The 15,856-nt window shown below is 32.9% G+C and overlaps 1 pseudogene; it reads right to left on the bottom strand.

Annotated features, from left to right (window-relative positions):
* The window catches only part of LOC124099260 (grpE protein homolog 1, mitochondrial-like), a 40,416-nt pseudogene that overhangs the window by 17,187 nt on the left and 7,373 nt on the right, over window positions 1–15,856 (bottom strand).

Here is a 15,856-nt window from a genome sequence, read left to right as displayed (position 1 = left end):
TTAGTTGTTCTCCAGCCCATTTTCCTACTGATGCATTTAGGGACTTTAATTTAAAATCCTTATTCTGTAGGACCACCTTCTCCAAACACAACTGCTACAACATTCTAATAAAGGCTGATTTAACCTCCCTCCCCCAAAATAAACTGCAACTATACTTATATGAAAGAAAGACAAAATTTATGATAATTCAAAAAATGGCAGCATTTAATTGCATCTATTTATATACTTCAGCAAAATATCTATGAAAAATATGTTAATGAGACAGGTCTCTGATCTATTGAAGACCAAAATTTTGGTTCCAGTTCCCCATATTTCTGTTTAGCTGTGAATCATTCAGAAATGATTAGGCATACATCCCTTGAAGGAAAAATGTTCATAATAAATGAAAAATTGATTCATCCCGGTGATGCTAAGGAATTATCTACTGTATCATCTATTAGCAACCGATTCCATCCATAGAATTTTAAAATTTCCATTTTCAATATTTTTATCTTTAGCTACATCAAACTATTAATTTGGAACATGTTTCACCATAGAACACAAGAAAGTTCTGATGTGATCATATCTATAAAGAGAGACATATTTGAATCTTACAGTAAACTGATCTTTAACATTAACTTGTAATACAGTTGATGAAATGGTATTTTTAAAAAAATGAAATATAAACTAAGATTGGGTTGAATCATCAAATAAAAATGTACCTAGGTGGAGGAAAAGTGATTAGGCATTTCAAAGTACAACCAAAAGAGTGATTTCTAAGGTGCCCTTGAGCTCTTGGATTCAAAGAGCTCTTAACAAGATAATTGTGCTCTTTTTAAGATTTCAAGGTCTCATCTCATTGATTGGTGAAACACTCTATATTTTTGAAACCAGAAAAATGAAAAATTAAAATAGAAAATGATACAAGGAACCTTGAAAATCATGAATAAGAATCATTTAAAATTTTTGAAACACCTGCAGTGAGAGATTTAAATGTGGGAAGGAAGAAGCAAGGGAAGATTCAGAGGGATAGCATAAGCATTAGTTTAGCACAACTATCCACATACCCCAGACTCAGTTTGCCACTTCATCCATCATTCTCCTCACGTTTGGTTCTTAAACTTTTGGTACTCAAAAATACAGTATTTGAACTTTTTGCAATTGTAATCAAGCCCTTGCAATTCCCATGATAAGAAACAGTGTCTAGAGAGGTAGACAAATCGATCTGAGTTAAGAACTTTCCTACATTCAACTCCAAGTTGAGAAATGCCACTTTTCAGGCTAGAGTCACTTCCTGGTGAATCAGGTTTAAAAGCTCAGAAACAGTATCATACTTGCCCATCATTTGTTATTTTACAGCTCCTATTTCATTCAACATTAACTGAGTAACAACCCAAATTTTAATATTGTCCCCACTCATCTGCCAAAGACCAAGTATTGAAGGGCCAATAACCATATAATTGTTTGCCACTGTTATAGAATTAGGTAAATATTTTTAAGGTTATTGAATTTCTTTCCTTTTCAAATTAAAATAAATCTATTTTTAAACTGACACATATGAAGATTTTTAAAGTGTTTGCAACAATCTGTGCCATTTCCAGAGATGTGAGGGAACACTCAGGTTGTAAACTATTATTTTATAGTGGCCTTTGTTTCTTTTAAATTATTTATTGGTGCATTATAGTTAGGCATAATAGTAGGATTCATTATGCCACATTCAAACTTTCATAATTTTATCACTCTCATTCCAAAGTACCCCTGATTTGCTTGCTTTCCCCTATTGATGTCCCTTCTATAATTATTATTTAAATGCAATATATATGTATATATATGTGTGTGTGTGTATATATATATATATATATATATAAAATGCACATATAATGTATTAACTTTATATGTACATGCAGGATTCACTGTGGTACATTTACATAAATCAAGCATAATTTGGTAGATTTTGTTCACTAGTATGCCCCCATACATTCTCCTTCTCCCTCCCTCTCAAGCAACTTCATCTATTGGTTTCCCTTCTATTTTTCTTTTTGAAATCCTTTTTCCCTATCTCTAGCTTTTTCATAAAAGAAAATATTCACCACTTGACTTTCTGAGTCTGGCTTATTTTGCTTAGCATGATGTTCTCCAGTTCCATTAATTTGCCAACAGATGCCATAATTTCATTATTCTTTATGGCTGAGTAGAATTCTACTGTTTATATATACCACGTATTTTTATCCATTCTTAGGTTGATGGGCACCTGTGCTGGTTCCATAACTTGGCTATTGTAATGTACATAGCAGCCTAAATATTTTATCTGATTTTGAACCATTTTAAACAAACTGAAAATGTTTTAAGATAGAAACATAGATTCCTTCAATTTTTCTTTTTTCAGTAATGGAGAGTGAACTGAGGGGCACTCTATCATTGAGCTACATTCCTATCACCACCATCCATCTTTATTTTGACACAGGGACTCACTAAGTTGCTGAGGTAGGCCTTAAACTTCTGATCCGCCTGTGACAGCCTCCTGAGTAACTAGGATAATGTGTGTGCCACAACACTCAGCTGAGTCCTTCAGTTGTTCAATACAATTAACACTGACCAACTTATATTATGCACTCACTTTTGTACTTTTGAAAGTTCTGATGTCAATGGAGTAATTTTGAATACTTCTATTTTTTACATCAAATTTTATTAAGAAAAAGAATTCTATGATTTTATTAAAAATGTGGCACTACTACTTATTAACTTAAAAAAGATTTGGATCATACAAATTATCACAAAGCAACCTACATCTGAAGAAAGCAAAGAAATACCAAAGTTTTAATGCCTAGCATCTTAGTTTTTACTCATTTCTGTATTTATGTGATTATGCAAAAATAAATGTACTTCCTGGAAAGAGTGGTGCATGCCTTTATTCCCAGCAGCTCAGGAGCTGAGGCAAGACATAAGTTCAAAGCCAGCCTCAGCCGCTTAGCGAGTCCCAAGGCAACTCAGCAAGACACTGTCTCAAAGTAAAAAATAGAAAGGTCTGAGGATGTTGCTCAAGGTTTAAGTGCCTCTGGCTTCAATCCCTGATACTCCCCCCCCCAAAAAAAAAGTAAAAGTGTTGGGGGAGTACCATTAAAATAGAAGAGACATCAGTAGAGTAAAGGGATTGTACTTATATGTAAACAGGGAGAAGACTTACTTTAAAAAGTTTTGGGATAACATCATGCAAGTTGCTTAGCACTTTTACAGCTGCACTCAATAAAGAGTATTATATTTAACTAAGCTAAACCAGCACATTTTTACATTGGGAATAAATATGTCTCATATGAAATTGAGAATATCTGTTATACAAGTTAAATTAATGTTTTAAACTGGTTTTGTTTATATTTCCCTTATTGAGGGATTTTTTTTTTTAACTTCTCAATCAATAGTTTAAGAAGCACTCTCAAAACAAATTGGGTATTTTCTTGTCTTACCATATGATAAATGTGAAAAAAATGGATAAAAATAATAGGAAACTTCATCATAGCAAGTTATTCCAGCAAAAAAATTTCAGTGTAAGTGGAAACAAAATCATTTTATTTTAAACTAAGATTTCATCCTGTATTCTCGGACCAAATTATTGCTTTTTGGAAAGCAATATGTGTACCCTTATATGATATAAAAAACATCTAAACAATAAATTTTTCCCTGCCCAACATGAAGGATGGCATTCTATCCTTCTTGTTCAAAAGAATACCATTAAGTTTAGGCATAAACTTCATTTTCTATGCTGTACGATAGGCACTTTGAAATTAGGTACCTATCTCCTACTTATTTCTCCTCATTTATTACAGACATGATTTGCTTCTATAATGTTTTCATTGCCCTTGCATCCATCATCAATACTAAAATTGCAGTAAACAAAATTTTATTTAAACAATTTGTCTTGGTTCTGAGTTTTAACAACAGTAAAATAAATAATTTAATTCTTTATAAATAAAGATAGTACAGGAGATGAAGTGGTGTCTTTCTGAATGGATGCAAATCTATATTCCTAATACTCACAAGAGTTATGCCTGACATATAATAGTGAGTAACTGCTAAACATTTTGAACTTAATATAAGCTGAGTGCAGTGGCATGCACTTCTAATTCCTGCAGTTCCAGAGGCTGAGGCAGAAAGATCTTGAGTTCAAACCAGCCTCAACAATAGTAAGATGCTAAGCAATTCTGTCTCTAAATAAAATAAAAGATAGGACTGGGGATGTGGGTCAGTGGTCAAGTGCCCCTGATTTCATTCCCTGGTGCTAAAAAAAAAAAAAATCATGTCTCTCTTTCTCTCTCTCCTCTCTCTCTCTCTCTCTCTCTCTAGAGAGAGAGGGGGGGGGGAGAGGCACGGACATAATGATAGTTTGACTTGTTTTTAAACTTTACATTAGTGTAAAAGTGATATACATTGAGTATAAAACACACTTCTGATTCTGAATATTTTCCTTTTCCATAATTAATCATATGTGGTATGATAATCTTTTAGGATGCCGGGCAGCGACAGCAAAGATGCAGATCCCAGTCAACCACACCATCTTAAGGATAAATAACCAACATTCTGCATTGTACTGTATTGGTAGGCTGGACTGTTGAGTAGATTAGGTGTACTAAATGCATTTTGACTTATGATATTTTCAACTTTCAGGGTAATTGAAAATGAACTCAGTACTAGTGAAATTGGATTATTCATGCACCTTTTTATGTATGGATTCCGCAAGAATATCAGGTTTATACCACCTATTTCTCAGTCTTTCTTATTCATCCCGCTCCCCCAAATTTGGCTCCACAGAGGTCTCACCTATATATGCTAAATGTCAAGTTGAATGTTTGGAATTCTCAGTAACTCTGGATTTCCCATGATGGTGTGAAAATTTGCAATTATGCCTTTCTTCGCTCTGGGAGAATGATGTGGTGTTTGGGAAAGTGGAAGGTTATGTAAAAGCAAGACACATATAACCACAAAAATAATGAATCTACATAAATTATTGCCAAACAAAATTCTTTGAAATATCTAAAAGCAACAAGAACACTAGCTATCTTTAAGATTTAATAGTGTTTTGTTGTTGTTGTTTGATAGTGTTTTTCAGTTACATTAAATGGTGTCAAGAGGTCTTTAAAATATATGCAGGCTGGGGTTGTTGTTCAGTGATAGATCACTTCCCTCTCATGTATGTGGCACTGGGTTTGATCCTCAGTACCACATATAAATAAATAAATAAATAAATAAATAAATAAATAAATAAAATGAAGGTTTAAAAAATATATGCAATAGGGCTGAAGACAAAAATTTTAACTTGAACTTGCACATGCCTAAGCAACTGAAAGAATAAACACTGACAACAAGGAGCAAGCAATCCAATCATAAACCTCCAAAACAGAAGTGTGCAAACTCTAAATTCATGAGGGACAAGTATAAATTCCAGTTAAAAACTAGCATAATCTCAGATATTTTAGACAAGCAGAACATCTGTTTTAAAGAGAGAGATGGGGCTGGGGATGTGGCTCAAACGGTAGCGCGCTCGCCTGGCATGCGTGTGGCCCGGGTTCGATCCTCAGCACCACATACAGAGATGTCATGTCCGCCAATAACTAAAAAAATAAATATTAAAAATTCTCTCTCTCTCTCTCTCATCTCTCTTTAAAAAAAAATAAAATAAAGAGAGGGATGCCTTTTCCTAGTGGGACCATACAGTGGATCCCTTTTAAATGCATATTACACATAAAGATTAATAGGTGAGGATAACTGGGAGAGTATAGGATCTGGAAACCATGGCACATGAGATTTTCAAGCTCAAATGTAATAGAGAAAAAAATTCTATATAGCTATGTTGGGATCAGGAGATTTAAAGATAGGAGGAACTGATTTTGCTCAACAAAATAAGAGCTGTCCTTGAATGAAAATTGCTGCCTTAGTGAGGCAGTAAGCTCTTTGTCACTGACCATATTCAAGCAGGACATGTATTGCCATCTTTGAGAGGTATCACAAAGTAACTCGTGCATTAATTAAAGGGAGTGTAAATTCTCCAAATGATCTAAAAGATCACTTGTGTCTCTATGATTTTTTCCATTAATAAATGACAAGTTAGCTCTTCTGCAAGTGCAGACAAGGCATATTCCCAAAGAACATGCTACAAAAGTTACAGACTGACCAAAAATAGTTCATAGGTGTTAGCTATGTTATTTCTTGACACAATTTTATGAGAGTGTGCATATATAGTACAAACAGATTAAGCAGACTCACAAGTAAAAGTTTGTGGTGACTCTGAGAGGAACTAAATATTCTTTCTAATTTGAGATTATCAATTTAAAAAGTTTATTCTACTAGATAAGATTTCTTAAATCTTGATATATTCAATGAATTAGAAAAAAGACAGTCTTATTGGAATAAAATGTCAAAATTAGAAAGCACATTTTTATGATGTCTATCTTTTGAATCACCTACAAACAAGGAAAATTTATAAAGTATGCATAATTTTTCACAGGAAATCTAGGGACTTCGCTTTATTGATGAAATAATTGAAAGCAATTGCTATAAAATATTGTGCTATTGGCATTTATTATAAAATATAGTTTACTTATTAAACAAAATAATTGAATACAGGAAGCTCACTGAATACAAGTGCAGAGACTAAAGGAGTCCAAAGCTAGTTCACTAACACTGATTGTCTTTTAGCTTAAGAAACAAAATTCTAACAAAAACATCTCACATCATCTTTCTTGCTAAAATTCACTGTGATACTGCACTGGCTAATTCTTACCTAACAGATAGTCATACTATTATTGTCAAAATTTGGTGCTTGTGAAGAAAAGATAAAAAGATTGCTAGTGCTAATCTTGTTTATTTCAATGAGTCTTTAGAATCTAACAATGCATTAACCCCATAAAATTGGCCTAAAGGAACCATTTGCTGTTTAAAACAGTGAATATCGAAACACCAGAAAACAACTTAGATATGATTGGCCTTTAAGCTTTATTAATTTAGGCAAAATGACAGGGTAGCTTGTATGGTTTGTAGCTGTCAAGAACAGAGTCTTTACTAATGCAGTTTACAATGATAAGGAGATTCTTCCTCAGGCTACCCATTGTTGAAAAGATTGTAACACAAACACATGTCACCAAGGACTTGATTTCTAGTTAGACAATCCCCTAAGAAATTTATGATATACCATCCGGCAAGTGTTCAAATCTGAAGTTGAAAGAAGATTATATCTACATAATAAGGGCCGTATTATCCCAAGTCTTTTGTCTTTAATATACTCTATTTCTCCTGTATCACAAATTGTACTAGAGACACAATTTTAAAAGAATTTTATGCTAGAGAATCTATTTTCCTTAAAATCGCCACAAATAGTTGATCATCAAGAAGTCTGAAAATTGTTGAAACATTTCAAGTATCACCCGTGTTTTTAAAAAGAGAAAACAAACTGGTCTTTAAATGCACAAAGAAAAAAATAGCCTTTCTCTTCATGGTGTGCAGTAAGTGAAATGTTTTGTATTTTAACTTTCACTAGCATAGCAGAACCACCTTATCTATAGCATCAATAAAGAGCTACAGCTAAGCATCACCTACACTAGGTTTAGAAAAAGACCATAAAGAGTCTATATTTTTCTTCGTTTGCTCAATTAATGCAACACATTTTTGCAACTTTCAAGCACACCTCATATATATATTTCAGTCTTGGAGAAAGTACCCAATACTTCAATGAAAATCTCATAATGTGTTTTAGACAGGTTACAGAAGATAATGATAAACATTAAAAATCAACACTGATGCCATACAATGTACATACAAAATTATTTATATCAACTGTGATGAATCCTATATTCAAAATATTTAATGTTTAAAAATGATTTTACAGGTACATTTCTAGTAGATCACAATTTTTCAAGCAGTCAGAATTTATTCCATTACAATGCAAAGAGTTTAGGCAAAGAAATTGATTTAACCTATGTTTGGCAGCCAATCAGTTGTGAGAGCAAATACACTACTTGAGTAAGTAATCTAACTTAGTTTTCATATTTAAATTTTATGTTAATCTTAATATCAATTTTGCATGTAGGAGGTTTATGTAATATAAAGAAATACTGATGAGAACATGTTAAATAGGATGTTTTTATTTCATGCTAAATGAGGCAATGAACTATGATCTAAAATAGTCAAAAACTACACGATTTTTTTAAAAAAGACCTGATTTAAACTCCCTAAGCAAGTGTTCCCTATATGTAATATTTTCTCTTGGTGTATATGTACTTAACAATAAATATTAATTCTTTTGTAAAGAAAACTAAGTTAGGCAAACTTAAATATATATAGATTGATTTGAGTCAAAATAGTTTAGCCTCCCATCAGGTCTTCTAACATATTTTTCCATTCTACCTATGTGTACCACCAATGATCAATATTTTACATTGTAAAACCTGTGGTATTTTCTGGATTCTATCTTCTAAATCAGTTCACTCATATCATTAGGTCAAAGAGGTAAATAATTAAAAGGAAGAAAGTGATTCACTGAAAATATTTTATTAAGTTGTATATGGGCTTGTGGCTAGTATGAATTAATAAAATATGGGCATATACTCAACCATCCCTAAAAACTGACAAATCAGCTGCAATTGGAGCTATGATTGGAATCTTTTGAACAGTATGAATACTAGAAACATTTATAACCTTTATGAATTGGAATCTGCTGATTTTAATGAAGTTTGTTTATGATAAAGTTGCTTCTGGTAAATCTTGGTGATTTCTCACCAGCCATGATTCATAAAGTCCTCAAGCATATGCTATTTTCTCAAATAATGTGAGACAGCTCAACTAACTTGTCCACCTCCATTAACTTGTCACCTCTTTTAATTTATGCTTTTGATAAAACAGCTTTTAAAAATCAGATATAGCTGGGTATTTTTTTCCAAATATAGTCTAAATTTTTACTTCATAAAAAAGTGCTTAACACCTATAACAGATAAAATAATTTATAGCATCAAAAAGGAATGTAAAAAATAATCTGAAAATGATTCTGAAATATCCTTATTTTTTCAGTGCTTCCCAGGGAATCATTTCTTTTGGACTGAAAGCATAAACACACTTCCTCAGCAGCTGAAAGCCTTTCAAAGAACCTGACAGATGTCACTGTGTTTCTGAATCTAACATAAAACAAAAACTAAGTTAATAATGGCAACTCACCAGACTTTTACAACACAATTAACCTAAAGCAGGAAAAAAATCCTGCGTCTTTCTTACTGGAAAATATTTTAAAGTTAACACTTACAGTTAAATATATATATATTCATTTTTTTTACTCTAAAGATTTTCTTGCACTAATTTTGTTTTTTAAAAATGTCCAGCTTTTCTTGACTCCTTCTTCCACCAAAAGAAAAGGATTGTGAATACTACTTTAAAAGAATGTTTTGTTTTATCTCCTAAAATTTGTTTTTAAAACTACATTTTATGAAATTAACAAGATTTTGGAAAATTCTAAAAAATCTTGGATAGACTTCTCAATGCATTTCAGTATTTTTTACTTAATGTACATTTCTAAAATAATAACAAATAGAATATTTTTCCATCCTCTCAGATAAGTAACTGCTCAAAGTATAATCTGCAAGAATTTGAACTTATACTTCAGAACTCAAATGACAGAAGTGAAAAGATACAACATCAAACATTAATATTGACATACAACTACAGTATAAAAGTCTTGATTGAAAGATTCATTTTCTGACCAATATGTTAATTCCAAATGTTTCAAATTCATCAAAAATACCGTAGAAGACAATTCCATATACAACCCATCACCACCATCAATCATCAGATTTTAAGCTATTACACAAAAGAAATCAGGTTTTAGATAAGTAGAATTTTTAAAAATCCCATGTTAAACATTAAAGTTTCCTAATGCAATGTCTTAGCTATACCTTTATGCTTTCACATCAGTAATTACTTAAGCATTAATCACTTTAAGTGAACATAAAATAAACTCTAACAAAAAACAAAACACAGGTAAAATGTGGGCATGCCAATTTCTTTAATGTTAGAAGCATGAGAATTTTCTAACCTTGTAGGTTTGGGGACATTGCTATTTAGGGGTTTCCCTGTTTTGTCACAAGATAGGTTCATGAATTAAATCCCATCTTGATATGATACCTACCTCAGTGCCTATCACATAATAACCCAATAGGAGGCAATTTTGGTGAAATCAAGGCAGCAGAGAGAGGTTCTTTCTTCCTCCATGCCTATGCTCACTTTTCTGATGAAAATTTAAAAGAAATTCTTAATTTATAAAACTAAGATATGAATCATTAAAAATAAATAAAATATTAAAATTACAAACAGTATTCTTAAATGGATCCACTTGATGTTTGCATGATAGAGCCTGTGTGTGCCTGGCAGGGTGCCCAGCATAACAGATATACAACAACTTTATGATCAATGGATGCAGGGTGTGTGTGGCTTGTTCAATAAGTGACTGCTGAACTGAACTGAGCAAGGGAAATACTTAGCTCAGACAAGAAAGGGAAATGTCAGTAATTAGTTTTCTAAGTCAAAATAGTATTGTTAATGCTAGAAAGTAAAAAATGCATTTCATTGGTTTTTCACCAGCTAGACCAGTGAATAATACACAATAAAATAGTATCTCCTAAAACTAGTCATTTATACAGACTGGAAATTGAAAAAGATGAAAGTGTACTGTTTGGATTATTAGGTCTCATTGAATTATGGCTGAAACCTGTGATGATTAAAGACTAAACCACAAAATCCAATTTTGACAATAACTGCTCCATTAGATGGAACAAGAAAACAAAATAGCAAATTCCACCAAGCAAGTCACTGCCCATCACCAATAGCCAGTATCACAAATGGTATGGCAAGCTGTCAAGAGTAAAGTATGCAAATGTGATGCCCCAGCGTCTAATATTAACAAGACTCTTTAACTTTCAATATGTAGGAAAATATATACATTTGATTAAAGCCTATGAATCCTGTTCCAATTACAGCATTATAATTTAGGCTTAAGAAAGTGTCTGAAATGTCTATCTCCCCCACTACCTTGCCTCTTCCTTTCTGCAGACTGGGAGGGTAGAAACATCAAAGGTATTAAAATAATGAACATTATAAAGAAGAAAACAACAGGGGGAAAAGTCTATTTGCAATATGGTTTACCATGCATAGGTTGGGGAGGAGGGCAGAATCTCCTGCAGCTGTGTGGGCTAACAGACGCAGATAATTAACTTCTATCTCTGTTGTGTTCTGGGGGACAGTTGGAAGGGCTGGAGACTTTTACTAAAAAGAAAAATGTTGTCTTATAAAGTAGTCTTGGTGTTTTGCTAACATTGGAATTGAATTTTGAAATATAGAAACAATGTATAAGATCTTTGGGCTACCTGGGAATACAAGAACACAAAAGCCTCAAAGAGCCTTAATCTTAAAGGAAGTCTGTTCAGGAGCCACAGAGAAAAGTCAGATGACTAGGGAACTAGACATTAACAGTTTTAATAAAAAAGTAAAATAAAAAACAGCAGTTACAAATAAGATTTTGTATTAATCATTACAAGTCAAGATTCATCATTTATAATCCAAAATTTAGAATTAATTGTGCTTTATTGCTTTCATCATCTCAATATTCTACTCAAAAACCTTCTCTACTTATTTGTGTAGATGTATTTTGTAGGCTCCACTTTCAAGGGCCCCTTAACCATATCTCTTGCCTTTGTAATGAACCCTATTTTCCATTACAGGCTGTCCCAGATTTGTGCACAAATGAATAACAATACTTACCAAGAACTGCCATGAAGATATGAAAAAAAAAAAAAACTACACAACTTGCAACTCTGTGGAAAAGAATACACAAGAACAACTTGGGAGAGGGAGGTGAAGAAGAAATGGAACTATGAAAATCTTTTAGCCAAGGTTTCCCTTATGAAAATATCTTACGCAGTGGAACTCTCTTTCTTCAACCCTTATCCCACCCCATTATTGGTCTGTACTACTGTCAAAAATTCCAGCAATTACAAGTTCATTTGAGCTAAGCTAAAGAGTAGGCTGTTAAAATTATAGTAAGTACAGCTGCCAGAATGAGGTAGCTATCAGTCATTCACACATTGTCCTGAATTAATTCAATCAAGTCTCTTTAAATAGCAAAGAGCTGTTACCCTGAGGGAGTGGGGAAGGCTGGAGATGAGACCCAGCACCCTCAACTCTACTGCTTTTTTCAAGGTAGTTAGCAGCACAGAGGTCTTGGGATATGATAGAGAAACTGAGCTGTAGAACCAAGAAACTGACATGTAAAAAGTGGTGTAGAGAGGGCCATAGGCTAAAGACAAAGCTTGACTTCCTCTATCACTTTATCTTCTTGTCCCAAATCCACCACAACTTTTCTGACCCTCTGCTTCTACAGGCCCCAGAGCTCAGACCAGTGCTGTCCTAGGCCACTTTGACTACTTAAGTAGGTTGATTACAGTATCTTGGGCTGGCTCAGAAATCTTATTATCATGTATATAATCTCTAAAGTCCTAATAATTTGAAAACATATCCTTAGAACACACACTGTTTATGGGAACTACTTGTCATTTTCAACATATAACTCCTACCCAAACACCCTAGTTAGACTGATGTCTTCTGTTTTGCAAATGTTACATGTTTTTTTATGTCACCATCCATTGAACTCATAAAATATCTCCCTTGCACAGATTGTGGTTGCCCTTCTTTTCACACAAGTTTTAATTTTTCTTCAATTCCAAATCAAGCTCTACCTTTTTGAGGCCTAATTAGATTACTCCAACACTCACCAAATACTCCTTTTTCCCTGAACTCTTACAGCACTTACCACATAATGTTCATAGTTATTTATTCTTCAGTGTGTTCACCTTAACTTTCTGAGTATAGACTGTGAGCCAGCAGTCCACAGGCAGAAATCATCCATTCATCTACTTAAGCATTCAATAAGTATATACTTTGTACCAGCAGCTTTCAAGGTTTCATAGCCTAAGGATCATCAAGTAGTCACAGGACCATGAGATGTGCTATAATTGGGGTATTCTCAAGGTGACATAAATGCAGGTGGATGGCTCTAACTGGACTAGGGTAGTACAGGATTGGGGAAAGTTTCAAAAGATGTCACCTGAGTTGAATATATGAGACTAAGCAAAAGTGTATCAAGAAGTTGTTAGCCCTCTGAATTTGGATGGGATGAAGCAAGTAGTTAGGGTAAAATTGCAACTGTGACTACATAAGGTCTTAAACTAAGGCAGTGGGATTGGGGGACATTCAAAAATATTTTTAGGAGGTAGACTGTACAGGACTAATAGACCAAAAATAATGATAATGGCTATCATTTATTCATCACTTACTAAGTTCAAATCAATGTTAAAAGCACTTTGTCAAGGCTGGGGTGTAGCTCAGTGGTGAAGCATTTACCTGTTATACACCAGGACTTGGATCTGATTCCCAGCACCATAATAAAAAAATGCTTTATCCACTTAATCATTTGACTTAATCCTTACTGCAAATTTGTAATGTAGATAATAATAGTATTCTCATTTTACAAGTTGGAAAACTAAGATAGTAAAAGCAAGTGATGTTACTAACTTTACATGACATATAACTAATGGAACTGAAATTTGAACCAAGGCAATTGAGCTTCAGAGCCCACATTCTTAAGTGCTTTAGCATACTATCATCAAGGACAGGGAACCCAGATAACTGTCAGGTTACTGAGAGAGAAAAAGTACAGACAGAAAGTAATACAGTGCATAGAAATTAAATACACTGCTTGTGCATTTGTTAATTACTGCAGCTCCTCATCTCTAACTTTGAAGGCAAATTGTTCTCTAAAATAGTGTCCCAACAATACCCCTTCTACCAACCAACAATGCCTAAACTAAGTTGCTATCTTTGGCTTTAGTTCATTTCTCTCTCTCTCTCTCTCTCTCTCTCTCTCTCTCTCTCTCTCTCTCTCTCTCTCTCTCTCTCCATTCATTTTCTTGAATGGTACTGGTAACCAAACAGGTTCCTGATCTTGATCTCAGTCTGTCTGAGCACTTGGCACATTTAGCCTCTGCCTAAAATTATCTATGAATATGGTTTATCATCTTTATTAGATGAAATTCCTGATGGCAAGAAACAAATTTTGTTCAACTTTGATGAACAACAATTAGTACTCAATATTTTCTCATTAAAAATTAATTGGCTTGGACATAAAATACAGTATTTCTTGAAGTTTCTACTGTTTTCACTCATCTCTTAATTGTCTTCATTTGTCATCTGTAGTACTTTTATTATTTCTTTCTTTTATATTAATCCTTTTAAACTTAAAATTTATCTTAAAAGGAAAATTTATATTCCTAAAAGTAGAAAATTAATATAATTTACCATAAAGAGAAAACCATGAAATAGATATGTAATTCCTAAATCAAGTAATGCTTATACATACCCTAACATCATTCTATTTATTAAACATACCACACTACAGGATAGATAGATCTTTGCATTTTTTTAATTGAGGTAAAATTCTCATGACATAAAATTTATGGTTTTAAAATGAATAATTCAAATTCAGGGCATCTAGTGCATTCAGAATGTTATGGAATCATGCCTTCTATCTTTTTTTTTTTTTAGCAATAACATTCTATTATAAAAGCACTTTACAACTCCATCTCATCTTTGAGTATAAGTTACAGGTATGTGGGCTAATTATCACCTGAAAACATTTCTCTATTCAGATCCATAATCCAAGTTCTCTCTGAATATTACAAGGTGACACTTCTCAAAAAAATGAGAAGTGAAGGAGGAAGAGGAATAGAGGGGAGCAAGGTTTTCTGAATTAAGGGTTTTGTAGCAATGAGGAGACAAGGAAGTATGAAGTTATTTTGTTGTCTTTTCTTCTTTATACTGTGTTAAGTAATGCTTACAACATAAATTCAGCAGGCTTTTCATGAGCTTTAGCTCAGAAATTTTCTCCCTGCAAACAATGTATTTACATATGTGTTTATTAACTTACACAGCAATCTCACAGTAACTAGTAAAGATTAAAAGGGTGCACTCCTAGTATATTTGTTTGCAGTGTTTTAAGAAAAATGCATATTGCCATGGTGATGAAGCTCTAAATGACTCACCAAAATATCTAAAAATTCAAATCTAAAAAAAGTCAAAGAAATAAATATCACCAAAGAAAAAAAGATTAATTGTAGCTTAAATATAAAACTAAATCACTAGTTAATTAACCAAACAATACGGATCTAATAAAAAGCAAAACCAGCTTGAAAGACCCAACATTTTTAAAAAACGATAAAAAATAAAGCATAAATCTGCATAATACTGACTTTTATTTCCATTCTCTCCTTTCCCTTTTCAATGTTCTTATCTACCTCTAGGAGCTTACAAAAAATTATTTCCATTTTAATTTTGACTTAAAATGTTCAGAGTAGGGTATTTGCTATTCTGTGAGGGTTTTGTGGGTAAGCTTTAGATATCATTATCTCTATTTGTCATAGTTTTGATCAAGTCATCAAATTTAAATACTTCCACTGTTTCTTAAAGGAATTTGATTTTCACAATGCCTTGCCTGCATAGCATTTTTTAAAAGAAAGAAAATATAAGCAAAATCTGTTGCTTAAAAGGGTGGTGGTATAGTTTTTTGTTTTAAAACAAACAATAGCTATATCAACAATTTTAAAAACTTGGGAGAAAGAGTTAATTGGAACTGATTTTATGATGAATAATTAAACATTAAAAACCTGTTCTGAAGCACTAGGTTATTTTTTTTCTCCCAGAGTCTAATAAAGTACATGTGAAAAAGTCATTTGTCTTGGTCAGAAATAAATTTTATGCTCATCTACTTATAAGTACTCAGTATGTTCATTAGGATTAA

This window comes from Marmota monax, unplaced genomic scaffold, assembly GCF_021218885.2.
Source record: "Marmota monax isolate L192 unplaced genomic scaffold, Marmota_monax_Labrador192_F-V1.1 WCK01_AAM20220418_F8-fsc00696, whole genome shotgun sequence".
NCBI lineage: Eukaryota > Metazoa > Chordata > Mammalia > Rodentia > Sciuridae > Marmota > Marmota monax.
This window is presented reverse-complemented; position numbering and strand designations above follow the sequence as displayed.